Genomic DNA, 14,597 nt, shown 5'->3' with positions numbered 1-14,597 from the left:
CCAGTCAGACCATCAGACACAGTCAGACACCAGACCCAGTCAGACCCCCAGAGACACTCAGACCCGCAGAGCCACTCAGACCCGCAGAGCCACTCAGACCACCAGACCCAGTCAGACCACCAGACCCACTCAGACCCCCAGACCCACTCAGACCCCCAGACCCAGTCACGCCACCAGACCCAGTCAGACCACCAGACCCAGTCATACCCCCAGACCCAGTCAGACCACCAGACCCAGTCAGACCACCAGGCCCAGTCAGACCACCAGACCCAGTCACGCCACCAGACCCAGTCAGACCCCCAGACCCAGTCAGACCCCCAGACCCACTCAGACCACCAGAGCCAGTCAGACCACCAGGACAGTCAGACCACCAGACCCAGTCAGACCCCCAGACCCAGTCAGACCATCAGACCCAGTCATACCCCCAGACCCAGTCAGACCACCAGGCCTAGTCAGACCACCAGGCCCAGTCAGACCACCAGACCCAGTCACGCCACCAGACCCAGTCAGACCCCCAGACCCACTCAGACCCCCAGACCCACTCAGACCACCAGAGCCACTCAGACCACCAGAGCCACTCAGACCACCAGACCCAGTCAGACCACCAGATCCAGTCAGACCCCCAGACCCAGTCAGACACCAGACCCAGTCAGACCCCAGACCCAGTCAGACCACCAGAGCCACTCAGACCACCAGACCCAGTCAGACCCCCAGAACAGTCAGACCACCAGAGCCACTCAGACCACCAGATTCAGTCAGACCATCAGACCCAGTCAGACCACCAGGCCCAGTCAGACACCAGACCCAGTCAGACCACCAGACCCAGTCACACCCCCAGGCCCAGTCAGACACCAGACCCAGTCAGACCACCAGAGCCACTCAGACCCCCAGACCCAGTCAGACCACCAGACCCAGTCACGCCACCAGACCCAGTCAGACCACCAGACCCAGTCAGACCCCCAGACCCAGTCAGACCATCAGAGCCAGTCAGACCACCAGACCCAGTCAGACCATCAGACACAGTCAGACACCAGACCCAGTCAGACCCCCAGAGCCACTCAGACCACTAGAGCCACTCAGACCACTAGAGCCACTCAGACCACCAGACCCAGTCAGACCATCAGACACAGTCAGACACCAGACCCACTCAGACCCCCAGACCCAGTCACGCCACCAGACCCAGTCAGACCACCAGACCCAGTCATACCCCCAGACCCAGTCAGACCACCAGACCCAGTCAGACCACCAGGCCCAGTCAGACCACCAGACCCAGTCACGCCACCAGACCCAGTCAGACCCCCAGACCCAGTCAGACCCCCAGACCCACTCAGACCACCAGAGCCAGTCAGACCACCAGGACAGTCAGACCACCAGACCCAGTCAGACCCCCAGACCCAGTCAGACCATCAGACCCAGTCATACCCCCAGACCCAGTCAGACCACCAGGCCTAGTCAGACCACCAGGCCCAGTCAGACCACCAGACCCAGTCACGCCACCAGACCCAGTCAGACCCCCAGACCCACTCAGACCCCCAGACCCACTCAGACCACCAGAGCCACTCAGACCACCAGAGCCACTCAGACCACCAGACCCAGTCAGACCACCAGATCCAGTCAAACCCCCAGACCCAGTCAGACACCAGACCCAGTCAGACCCCAGACCCAGTCAGACCACCAGAACAGTCAGACCACCAGAGCCACTCAGACCACCAGACCCAGTCAGACCCCCAGAACAGTCAGACCACCAGAGCCACTCAGACCACCAGATTCAGTCAGACCATCAGACCCAGTCAGACCACCAGGCCCAGTCAGACCACCAGACCCAGTCAGACCCCCAGACCCACTCAGACCCCCAGACCCACTCAGACCACCAGAGCCACTCAGACCACCAGAGCCACTCAGACCACCAGACCCAGTCAGACCACCAGATCCAGTCAGACCCCCAGACCCAGTCAGACACCAGACCCAGTCAGACCCCAGACCCAGTCAGACCACCAGAACAGTCAGACCACCAGAGCCACTCAGACCACCAGACCCAGTCAGACCCCCAGAACAGTCAGACCACCAGAGCCACTCAGACCACCAGATTCAGTCAGACCATCAGACCCAGTCAGACCACCAGACCCAGTCAGACCCCCAGACCCAGTCAGACCCCCAGACCCACTCAGACCACCAGACTCAGTCAGACCACCAGACCCAGTCAGACCCCCAGACCCAGTCAGACCACCAGACCCAGTCAGACCCCCAGAGCCACTCAGACCCCCAGACCCAGTCAGACCCCCAGACCCACTCAGACCCCCAGACCCAGTCAGACCACCAGACCCAGTCAGACCACTAGACCCAGTCAGACCCCCAGACCCACTCAGACCCCCAGACCCAGTCAGACCCCCAGGCCCAGTCAGACACCAGACCCAGTCAGACCACCAGACCCAGTCAGACCACCAGACCCACTCAGACCCCCAGACCCAGTCAGACCATCAGAGCCAGTCAGACCACCAGACCCAGTCAGACCATCAGACACAGTCAGACACCAGACCCAGTCAGACCCCCAGAGCCACTCAGACCCGCAGAGCCACTCAGACCACTAGAGCCACTCAGACCACCAGACCCAGTCAGACCATCAGACACAGTCAGACACCAGACCCAGTCAGACCCCCAGAGCCACTCAGACCCGCAGAGCCACTCAGACCACCAGACCCAGTCAGACCACCAGACCCACTCAGACCCCCAGACCCACTCAGACCCCCAGACCCAGTCACGCCACCAGACCCAGTCAGACCACCAGACCCAGTCATACCCCCAGACCCAGTCAGACCACCAGACCCAGTCAGACCACCAGGCCCAGTCAGACCACCAGACCCAGTCACGCCACCAGACCCAGTCAGACCCCCAGACCCAGTCAGACCCCCAGACCCACTCAGACCACCAGAGCCAGTCAGACCACCAGGACAGTCAGACCACCAGACCCAGTCAGACCCCCAGACCCAGTCAGACCATCAGACCCAGTCATACCCCCAGACCCAGTCAGACCACCAGGCCTAGTCAGACCACCAGGCCCAGTCAGACCACCAGACCCAGTCACGCCACCAGACCCAGTCAGACCCCCAGACCCACTCAGACCCCCAGACCCACTCAGACCACCAGAGCCACTCAGACCACCAGAGCCACTCAGACCACCAGAGCCACTCAGACCACCAGATCCAGTCAGACCCCCAGACCCAGTCAGACACCAGACCCAGTCAGACCCCAGACCCAGTCAGACCACCAGAACAGTCAGACCACCAGAGCCACTCAGACCACCAGACCCAGTCAGACCCCCAGAACAGTCAGACCACCAGAGCCACTCAGACCACCAGATTCAGTCAGACCATCAGACCCAGTCAGACCCCCAGACCCAGTCAGACACCAGACCCAGTCAGACCACCAGACCAGTCAGACACCAGACCCAGTCAGACCACCAGACCCAGTCAGACCCCCAGGCCCAGTCAGACACCAGACCCAGTCAGACCTCCAGATCCAGTCACGCCACCAGACCCAATCAGACCACTAGACCCACTCAGACCCCCAGACCCAGTCAGACCACCAGACCCAGTCAGACCATCAGACCCAGTCATACCCCCAGACCCAGTCAGACCACCAGACCCAGTCAGACCACCAGACCCACTCAGACCACCAGATACAGTCAGACCATCAGAGCCACTCAGACCACCAGAGCCACTCAGACCCCCAGACCCAGTCAGACCACCAGACCCAGTCACGCCACCAGACCCAGTCAGACCACCAGACCCAGTCAGACCCCCAGACCCAGTCAGACCATCAGAGCCAGTCAGACCACCAGACCCAGTCAGACCATCAGACACAGTCAGACACCAGACCCAGTCAGACCCCCAGAGCCACTCAGACCACTAGAGCCACTCAGACCACTAGAGCCACTCAGACCACCAGACCCAGTCAGACCATCAGACACAGTCAGACACCAGACCCAGTCAGACCCCCAGAGCCACTCAGACCCGCAGAGCCACTCAGACCACCAGACCCAGTCAGACCACCAGACCCACTCAGACCCCCAGACCCACTCAGACCCCCAGACCCAGTCACGCCACCAGACCCAGTCAGACCACCAGACCCAGTCATACCCCCAGACCCAGTCAGACCACCAGACCCAGTCAGACCACCAGGCTCAGTCAGACCACCAGACCCAGTCACGCCACCAGACCCAGTCAGACCCCCAGACCCAGTCAGACCCCCAGACCCACTCAGACCACCAGAGCCAGTCAGACCACCAGGACAGTCAGACCACCAGACCCAGTCAGACCCCCAGACCCAGTCAGACCATCAGACCCAGTCATACCCCCAGACCCAGTCAGACCACCAGGCCTAGTCAGACCACCAGGCCCAGTCAGACCACCAGACCCAGTCACGCCACCAGACCCAGTCAGACCCCCAGACCCACTCAGACCTCCAGACCCACTCAGACCACCAGAGCCACTCAGACCACCAGAGCCACTCAGACCACCAGACCCAGTCAGACCACCAGATCCAGTCAGACCCCCAGACCCAGTCAGACACCAGACCCAGTCAGACCCCAGACCCAGTCAGACCACCAGAACAGTCAGACCACCAGAGCCACTCAGACCACCAGACCCAGTCAGACCCCCAGAACAGTCAGACCACCAGAGCCACTCAGACCACCAGATTCAGTCAGACCATCAGACCCAGTCAGACCCCCAGACCCAGTCAGACACCAGACCCAGTCAGACCACCAGACCAGTCAGACACCAGACCCAGTCAGACCACCAGACCCAGTCAGACCCCCAGGCCCAGTCAGACACCGGACCCAGTCAGACCTCCAGATCCAGTCACGCCACCAGACCCAATCAGACCACTAGACCCACTCAGACCCCCAGACCCAGTCAGACCACCAGACCCAGTCAGACCATCAGACCCAGTCATACCCCCAGACCCAGTCAGACCACCAGACCCAGTCAGACCACCAGACCCACTCAGACCCCCAGAACAGTCAGACCATCAGAGCCACTCAGACCACCAGAGCCACTCAGACCCCCAGACCCAGTCAGACCACCAGACCCAGTCACGCCACCAGACCCAGTCAGACCACCAGACCCAGTCAGACCCCCAGAGCCACTCAGACCCCCAGACCCAGTCAGACCACCAGATCCATTCACGCCACCAGACCCAGTCAGACCACCAGACCCAGTCAGACCACCAGACCCAGTCAGACCACCAGAGCCACTCAGACCCCCAGACCCAGTCAGACCACCAGATCCAGTCACGCCACCAGACCCAGTCAGACCACCAGACCCACTCAGACCACCAGACCCAGTCAGACCACCAGAGCCACTCAGACCCCCAGACCCAGTCAGACCACCAGACCCAGTCACGCCACCAGACCCAGTCAGACCACCAGACCCAGTCAGACCCCCAGACCCAGTCATACCCCCAGACCCAGTCAGACCACCAGGCCCAGTCAGACCACCAGAACAGTCAGACCACCAGAAAAGTCAGACCCCCAGACCCAGTCAGACCACCAGACCCAGTCAGACCACCAGACCCAATCAGACCACCAGAGCTACTCAGACCACCAGACTCAGTCAGACCACCAGACCCAGTCAGACCTCCAGACCCAGTCAGACCCCCAGACCCAGTCAGACCACCAGACCCAGTCAGACCCCCAGAGCCACTCAGACCCCCAGACCCAGTCAGACCCCCAGACCCACTCAGACCCCCAGACCCAGTCAGACCACCAGACCCAGTCAGACCACTAGACCCAGTCAGACCCCCAGACCCACTCAGACCCCCAGACCCAGTCAGACCCCCAGGCCCAGTCAGACACCAGACCCAGTCAGACCACCAGACCCAGTCAGACCACCAGACCCAGTCAGACCCCCAGACCCAGTCAGACCATCAGAGCCAGTCAGACCACCAGACCCAGTCAGACCATCAGACACAGTCAGACACCAGACCCAGTCAGACCCCCAGAGCCACTCAGACCACTAGAGCCACTCAGACCACTAGAGCCACTCAGACCACCAGACCCAGTCAGACCATCAGACACAGTCAGACACCAGACCCAGTCAGACCCCCAGAGCCACTCAGACCCGCAGAGCCACTCAGACCACCAGACCCAGTCAGACCACCAGACCCACTCAGACCCCCAGACCCACTCAGACCCCCAGACCCAGTCACGCCACCAGACCCAGTCAGACCACCAGACCCAGTCATACCCCCAGACCCAGTCAGACCACCAGACCCAGTCAGACCACCAGGCCCAGTCAGACCACCAGACCCAGTCATGCCACCAGACCCAGTCAGACCCCCAGACCCAGTCAGACCCCCAGACCCACTCAGACCACCAGAGCCAGTCAGACCACCAGGACAGTCAGACCACCAGACCCAGTCAGACCCCCAGACCCAGTCAGACCATCAGACCCAGTCATACCCCCAGACCCAGTCAGACCACCAGGCCTAGTCAGACCACCAGGCCCAGTCAGACCACCAGACCCAGTCACGCCACCAGACCCAGTCAGACCCCCAGACCCACTCAGACCCCCAGACCCACTCAGACCACCAGAGCCACTCAGACCACCAGAGCCACTCAGACCACCAGAGCCACTCAGACCACCAGATCCAGTCAGACCCCCAGACCCAGTCAGACACCAGACCCAGTCAGACCCCAGACCCAGTCAGACCACCAGAACAGTCAGACCACCAGAGCCACTCAGACCACCAGACCCAGTCAGACCCCCAGAACAGTCAGACCACCAGAGCCACTCAGACCACCAGATTCAGTCAGACCATCAGACCCAGTCAGACCCCCAGACCCAGTCAGACACCAGACCCAGTCAGACCACCAGACCAGTCAGACACCAGACCCAGTCAGACCACCAGACCCAGTCAGACCCCCAGGCCCAGTCAGACACCAGACCCAGTCAGACCTCCAGATCCAGTCACGCCACCAGACCCAATCAGACCACTAGACCCACTCAGACCCCCAGACCCAGTCAGACCACCAGACCCAGTCAGACCATCAGACCCAGTCATACCCCCAGACCCAGTCAGACCACCAGACCCAGTCAGACCACCAGACCCACTCAGACCACCAGACCCACTCAGACCCCCAGAACAGTCAGACCATCAGAGCCACTCAGACCACCAGAGCCACTCAGACCCCCAGACCCAGTCAGACCACCAGACCCAGTCACGCCACCAGACCCAGTCAGACCACCAGACCCAGTCAGACCCCCAGAGCCACTCAGACCCCCAGACCCAGTCAGACCACCAGATCCATTCACGCCACCAGACCCAGTCAGACCACCAGACCCAGTCAGACCACCAGAGCCACTCAGACCCCCAGACCCAGTCAGACCACCAGATCCAGTCACGCCACCAGACCCAGTCAGACCACCAGACCCACTCAGACCCCCAGACCCAGTCAGACCCCAGACCCAGTCACGCCACCAGACCCAGTAAGACCACCAGACCCAGTCAGACCCCCAGACCCAGTCAGACCACCAGACCCAGTCAGACCACCAGGCCCAGTCAGACCACCAGAACAGTCAGACCACCAGAAAAGTCAGACCCCCAGACCCAGTCAGACCACCAGACCCAGTCAGACCCCCAGACCCAGTCAGACCACCAGACCCAGTCAGACCACCAGACCCAATCAGACCACCAGAGCTACTCAGACCACCAGACTCAGTCAGACCACCAGACCCAGTCTGACCACCAGACCCAGTCAGACCCCCAGACCCAGTCAGACCACCAGACCCAGTCAGACCCCCAGAGCCACTCAGACCCCCAGACCCAGTCAGACCCCCAGACCCACTCAGACCCCCAGACCCAGTCAGACCCCCAGACCCAGTCAGACCACTAGACCCAGTCAGACCCCCAGACCCACTCAGACCCCCAGACCCAGTCAGACCACCAGACCCAGTCAGACCATCAGACACAGTCAGACACCAGACCCAGTCAGACCCCCAGAGCCACTCAGACCACTAGAGCCACTCAGACCACTAGAGCCACTCAGACCACCAGACCCAGTCAGACCACCAGAACAGTCAGACCACCAGAACAGTCAGACCACCAGACCCAGTCAGACCACCAGACCCAGTCAGACCACCAGGCCCAGTCAGACCACCAGACCCAGTCACGCCACCAGACCCAGTCAGACCCCCAGACCCAGTCAGACCCCCAGAGCCACTCAGACCACCAGAGCCAGTCAGACCACCAGAACAGTCAGACCACCAGACCCAGTCAGACCCCCAGACCCAGTCAGACCACCAGACCCAGTCAGACCATCAGACCAAGTCATACCCCCAGACCCAGTCAGACCACCAGGCCCAGTCAGACCACCAGACCTAGTCAGACCACCAGAGCCACTCAGACCCCCAGACCCAGTCACGTCACCAGACCCAGTCAGACCACCAGAGCCACTCAGACCACCGGACCCAGTCAGACCCCCAGACCCAGTCAGACCACCAGACCCAGTCAGACCACCAGGCCCAGTCAGACCCCCAGACCCAGTCAAACCACCAGAGCCAGTCAGACCACTAGACCCAGTCAGACCACCAGACCCAGTCAGACCACCAGACCCAGTCAGACCACCAGACCCAGTCAGACCACCAGAACAGTCAGACCACCAGAACAGTCAGACCACCAGAGCCACTCAGACCACCAGACCCAGTCAGATCACCAGACCCAGTCAGACCCCCAGACCCAGTCAGACCCCCAGACCCAGTCAGACCATCAGAGCCAGTCAGACCACCAGACCCAGTCAGACCATCAGACCCAGTCAGACACCAGACCCAGTCAGACCACTAGAGCCACTCAGACCACTAGAGCCACTCAGACCACCAGACCCAGTCAGACCATCAGACACAGTCAGACACCAGACCCAGTCAGACCCCCAGAGCCACTCAGACCCGCAGAGCCACTCAGACCACCAGACCCAGTCAGACCACCAGACCCACTCAGACCCCCAGACCCACTCAGACCCCCAGACCCAGTCACGCCACCAGACCCAGTCAGACCACCAGACCCAGTCATACCCCCAGACCCAGTCAGACCACCAGACCCAGTCAGACCACCAGGCCCAGTCAGACCACCAGACCCAGTCACGCCACCAGACCCAGTCAGACCCCCAGACCCAGTCAGACCCCCAGACCCACTCAGACCACCAGAGCCAGTCAGACCACCAGGACAGTCAGACCACCAGACCCAGTCAGACCCCCAGACCCAGTCAGACCATCAGACCCAGTCATACCCCCAGACCCAGTCAGACCACCAGGCCTAGTCAGACCACCAGGCCCAGTCAGACCACCAGACCCAGTCACGCCACCAGACCCAGTCAGACCCCCAGACCCACTCAGACCCCCAGACCCACTCAGACCACCAGAGCCACTCAGACCACCAGAGCCACTCAGACCACCAGAGCCACTCAGACCACCAGATCCAGTCAGACCCCCAGACCCAGTCAGACACCAGACCCAGTCAGACCCCAGACCCAGTCAGACCACCAGAACAGTCAGACCACCAGAGCCACTCAGACCACCAGACCCAGTCAGACCCCCAGAACAGTCAGACCACCAGAGCCACTCAGACCACCAGATTCAGTCAGACCATCAGACCCAGTCAGACCCCCAGACCCAGTCAGACACCAGACCCAGTCAGACCACCAGACCAGTCAGACACCAGACCCAGTCAGACCACCAGACCCAGTCAGACCCCCAGGCCCAGTCAGACACCAGACCCAGTCAGACCTCCAGATCCAGTCACGCCACCAGACCCAATCAGACCACTAGACCCACTCAGACCCCCAGACCCAGTCAGACCACCAGACCCAGTCAGACCATCAGACCCAGTCATACCCCCAGACCCAGTCAGACCACCAGACCCAGTCAGACCACCAGACCCACTCAGACCACCAGACCCACTCAGACCCCCAGAACAGTCAGACCATCAGAGCCACTCAGACCACCAGAGCCACTCAGACCCCCAGACCCAGTCAGACCACCAGACCCAGTCACGCCACCAGACCCAGTCAGACCACCAGACCCAGTCAGACCCCCAGAGCCACTTAGACCCCCAGACCCAGTCAGACCACCAGATCCATTCACGCCACCAGACCCAGTCAGACCACCAGACCCAGTCAGACCACCAGAGCCACTCAGACCCCCAGACCCAGTCAGACCACCAGATCCAGTCACGCCACCAGACCCAGTCAGACCACCAGACCCACTCAGACCCCCAGACCCAGTCAGACCCCAGACCCAGTCACGCCACCAGACCCAGTAAGACCACCAGACCCAGTCAGACCCCCAGACCCAGTCAGACCACCAGACCCAGTCAGACCACCAGGCCCAGTCAGACCACCAGAACAGTCAGACCACCAGAAAAGTCAGACCCCCAGACCCAGTCAGACCACCAGACCCAGTCAGACCCCCAGACCCAGTCAGACCACCAGACCCAGTCAGACCACCAGACCCAATCAGACCACCAGAGCTACTCAGACCACCAGACTCAGTCAGACCACCAGACCCAGTCTGACCACCAGACCCAGTCAGACCCCCAGACCCAGTCAGACCACCAGACCCAGTCAGACCCCCAGAGCCACTCAGACCCCCAGACCCAGTCAGACCCCCAGACCCACTCAGACCCCCAGACCCAGTCAGACCCCCAGACCCAGTCAGACCACTAGACCCAGTCAGACCCCCAGACCCACTCAGACCCCCAGACCCAGTCAGACCACCAGACCCAGTCAGACCATCAGACACAGTCAGACACCAGACCCAGTCAGACCCCCAGAGCCACTCAGACCACTAGAGCCACTCAGACCACTAGAGCCACTCAGACCACCAGACCCAGTCAGACCATCAGACACAGTCAGACACCAGACCCAGTCAGACCACCAGACCCAGTCATACCCCCAGACCCAGTCAGACCACCAGACCCAGTCAGACCACCAGGCCCAGTCAGACCACCAGACCCAGTCACGCCACCAGACCCAGTCAGACCCCCAGACCCAGTCAGACCCCCAGAGCCACTCAGACCACCAGAGCCAGTCAGACCACCAGAACAGTCAGACCACCAGACCCAGTCAGACCCCCAGACCCAGTCAGACCACCAGACCCAGTCAGACCATCAGACCAAGTCATACCCCCAGACCCAGTCAGACCACCAGGCCCAGTCAGACCACCAGACCTAGTCAGACCACCAGAGCCACTCAGACCCCCAGACCCAGTCACGTCACCAGACCCAGTCAGACCACCAGAGCCACTCAGACCACCGGACCCAGTCAGACCCCCAGACCCAGTCAGACCACCAGACCCAGTCAGACCACCAGGCCCAGTCAGACCCCCAGACCCAGTCAAACCACCAGAGCCAGTCAGACCACTAGACCCAGTCAGACCACCAGACCCAGTCAGACCACCAGACCCAGTCAGACCACCAGAACAGTCAGACCACCAGAACAGTCAGACCACCAGACCCAGTCAGACCACCAGACCCAGTCAGACCACCAGAACAGTCAGACCACCAGAACAGTCAGACCACCAGAGCCACTCAGACCACCAGAGCCACTCAGATCACCAGACCCAGTCAGACCACCAGACCCAGTCAGACCACCAGACCCAGTCATACCCCCAGACCCAGTCAGACCACCAGACCCAGTCAGACCACCAGGCCCAGTCAGACCACCAGACCCAGTCACGCCACCAGACCCAGTCAGACCCCCAGACCCAGTCAGACCCCCAGAGCCACTCAGACCACCAGAGCCAGTCAGACCACCAGAACAGTCAGACCACCAGACCCAGTCAGACCCCCAGACCCAGTCAGACCACCAGACCCAGTCAGACCATCAGACCAAGTCATACCCCCAGACCCAGTCAGACCACCAGGCCCAGTCAGACCACCAGACCTAGTCAGACCACCAGAGCCACTCAGACCCCCAGACCCAGTCACGCCACCAGACCCAGTCAGACCACCAGAGCCACTCAGACCACCGGACCCAGTCAGACCCCCAGACCCAGTCAGACCACCAGACCCAGTCAGACCACCAGATCCAGTCATGCCACCAGACCCAGTCAGACCACTAGACCCACTCAGACCCCCAGACCCAGTCACGCCACCAGACCCAGTCAGACCACCAGAGCCACTCAGACCACCAGACCCAGTCAGACCACCAGACCAGTCAGACCACCAGACCGACCACCAGACCCAGTCAGACCACCAGACCAGTCAGACCACCAGACCCAGTCATGCCACCAGACCCAGTCAGACCACCAGACCCCGTCATGCCACCAGATCCAGTCAGACCACCAGACCCAGTCAGACCACCAGACCCAGTCAGACCACCAGACCCCGTCATGCCACCAGATCCAGTCAGACCACCAGAGCCACTCAGACCACCAGACCCAGTCAGACCCCCAGACCCAGTCAGACCACCAGACCCAGTCAGACCACCAGACCCACTCAGACCACCAGAGCCACTCAGACCACCAGACCCAGTCAGACCACCAGACCCTCTCAGACCCCCAGACCCAGTCAAACCACCAGAGCCAGTCAGACCACCAGACCCAGTCACGCCACCAGACCCCGTCAGACCACCAGACCCAGTCAGACCACCAGACCCAGTCACGCCACCAGACCCAGTCAGACCACCAGACACAGTCAGACCACCAGACCCAGTCAGGAGCCCACAGACCCTGACTGTGAAGGGCCGCCGAGCCCAAAGGAGGCCGCAGGGCTACATCCGGCTAATCTCAACGCTGGTCCTTTCCTGTCTGTAGGACCCCCACCCGCCCCAGAAGGCTGGCCCTTGGCAGCTAGTTCTGCCCCTCCCGCCCGCATCTCAGTTTGCTTTTCTGTCCCTTTTCCGCCCATTCCCCCCTTTCCACTCTGCTGCGACTTTGCCCCTTCTGCATTTATTGTCATTCATTAAAGATTTATTCCTTCATTCATTTGGAAGGCAGGGTGACAGAGAGAGAGAGAGGGGAGAGAGAGGTCTTCCATCTGCTGGCTCACTCCCCATGGCCACAGCAGCCAGAGCTGGGCCAGGCCGAAGCCCTGAGCCTGGAACTCTCCCACTCCCTTGGGTGCGGGGCCCAAGCACTTGGCCGTCTTGCGCTGCTTTCCCAGGCACGTGAGCAGGGAGCTGGATGGAAGTGGAGCAGCCGGCACTGGAAGTGGTGCCCGTATGGGTGCCGGCGTTGCAGGCAGCGATGCGACCCTCGGTGCCACACGCCAGCTTCTGTGCCTGCATTTCTCTCTGCGGTGGCTGCTCACCACCTTCCCACCCACAGTCGCCTCACTGAGGCCTTCCGTGAGAAGCTTGGAGCTTGTGTGAAGAACTGAAATGCGTCAAGACAGGACAACAAAACACACAGGAAATGCAGAGAAAACAAATTTCGCACAAGGCTGGGGTGGGGGGAGCTGTCCACTGGATTCCGTCTGGTGACTCACGGGGCAGTACCCTTCCGAGCACAGCGGTCTGACTGGGCCCCCTCCCCTGCGTGGGCTCCCACAGTCCCCTCGCCAGCTTGTCGTCCTCATTTGTGCAAACTGCCATTGTTTTTGGAACAGTCATTTCAGCGACGAGGCTCATAGTCACAGAAACTTTCCCAGATACGGGGCAAGCTCACATTGTAGGGTCCAGAAGATTTCATGGGAGGGGACATGTTCCCATGCAGGACACCCACTTTTTGCACCCCACTTCTTGTCCGCCCACATACTCCATTCCTACAGCACAGATCCAGCCCTTTCACCCTCACCCCACCAAAGTCAGGCAGAATTTCACGCACACTTCATTCCCACCTCACCCAGCATTGTCCAAGCCCGAGCCCCACCCCTACCACACGACTGCATTCTACAGAACCATGGATCTGGTACTTTCTGACCTCCGCCTCTGCACACGGTCACTCCACTCTAAAACATGCTAGTGTTTCGTTTTGTATAGTTACTCTAAGGTTCTTATGCTTGCAATATGTTCGTTTTAGTTAAAATCTAACTTGAATCATGATAATTCAGAATGTGCAAATAGAGCCAGAAGTTTATAAAAATAGTAGCCATATGCCAGATTCTGTCCTGGTTGCCCCTCTTCCAGGCCAGCCCTCTGCTGTGGCCCGGGAGTGCAGTGGAGGATGGCCCAAGTGCTTGGGCCCTGCACCCCATGGGAGACCAGGAGAAGCACCTGGCTCCTGCCATCGGATCAGCGCGGTGCGCTGGCCGCAGCGCACCGGCCGCGGCAGCCATTGGAGGGTGAACCAACGGCAAAAGAAAGACCTTTCTCTCTGTCTATCTCTCTCACTCTCTCACTGTCCACTCTGCCTGTCCAAAAAAAAAAAAAGTAGTAGCCATAAAACAAGGCTTGGTCAGCGAATAATGTAAAATAAATTTTGGAGAGGAATATTGTAGTTGTGAAAGCAAGCAGTTTCCACATTAAAAAAAAAAGATTTATTTTATCTACTTGTAAGGTGAGTTACACACTGAGAGGGAAAGACAGAGAAAGACAGATCTTGCATCCACTGGCTCACTCCCCAGGTGATGGCCCGGACTGCGCTAGACTGAAGCAGGAGCTTGCA

The 14,597-nt window shown here is 60.5% G+C and overlaps 1 protein-coding gene across 3 annotated transcripts in view; it reads left to right on the top strand.

Moving 5' to 3' along the window:
* TBXAS1 (thromboxane A synthase 1) overlaps positions 1–14,597 on the top strand; it is a 196,494-nt gene that overhangs the window by 39,371 nt on the left and 142,526 nt on the right. The gene's annotated exons all lie outside the window — the stretch shown is intronic.

Source organism: Oryctolagus cuniculus, chromosome 3, assembly GCF_964237555.1.
Source record: "Oryctolagus cuniculus chromosome 3, mOryCun1.1, whole genome shotgun sequence".
Classification (NCBI taxonomy): domain Eukaryota; kingdom Metazoa; phylum Chordata; class Mammalia; order Lagomorpha; family Leporidae; genus Oryctolagus; species Oryctolagus cuniculus.
This window is presented reverse-complemented; position numbering and strand designations above follow the sequence as displayed.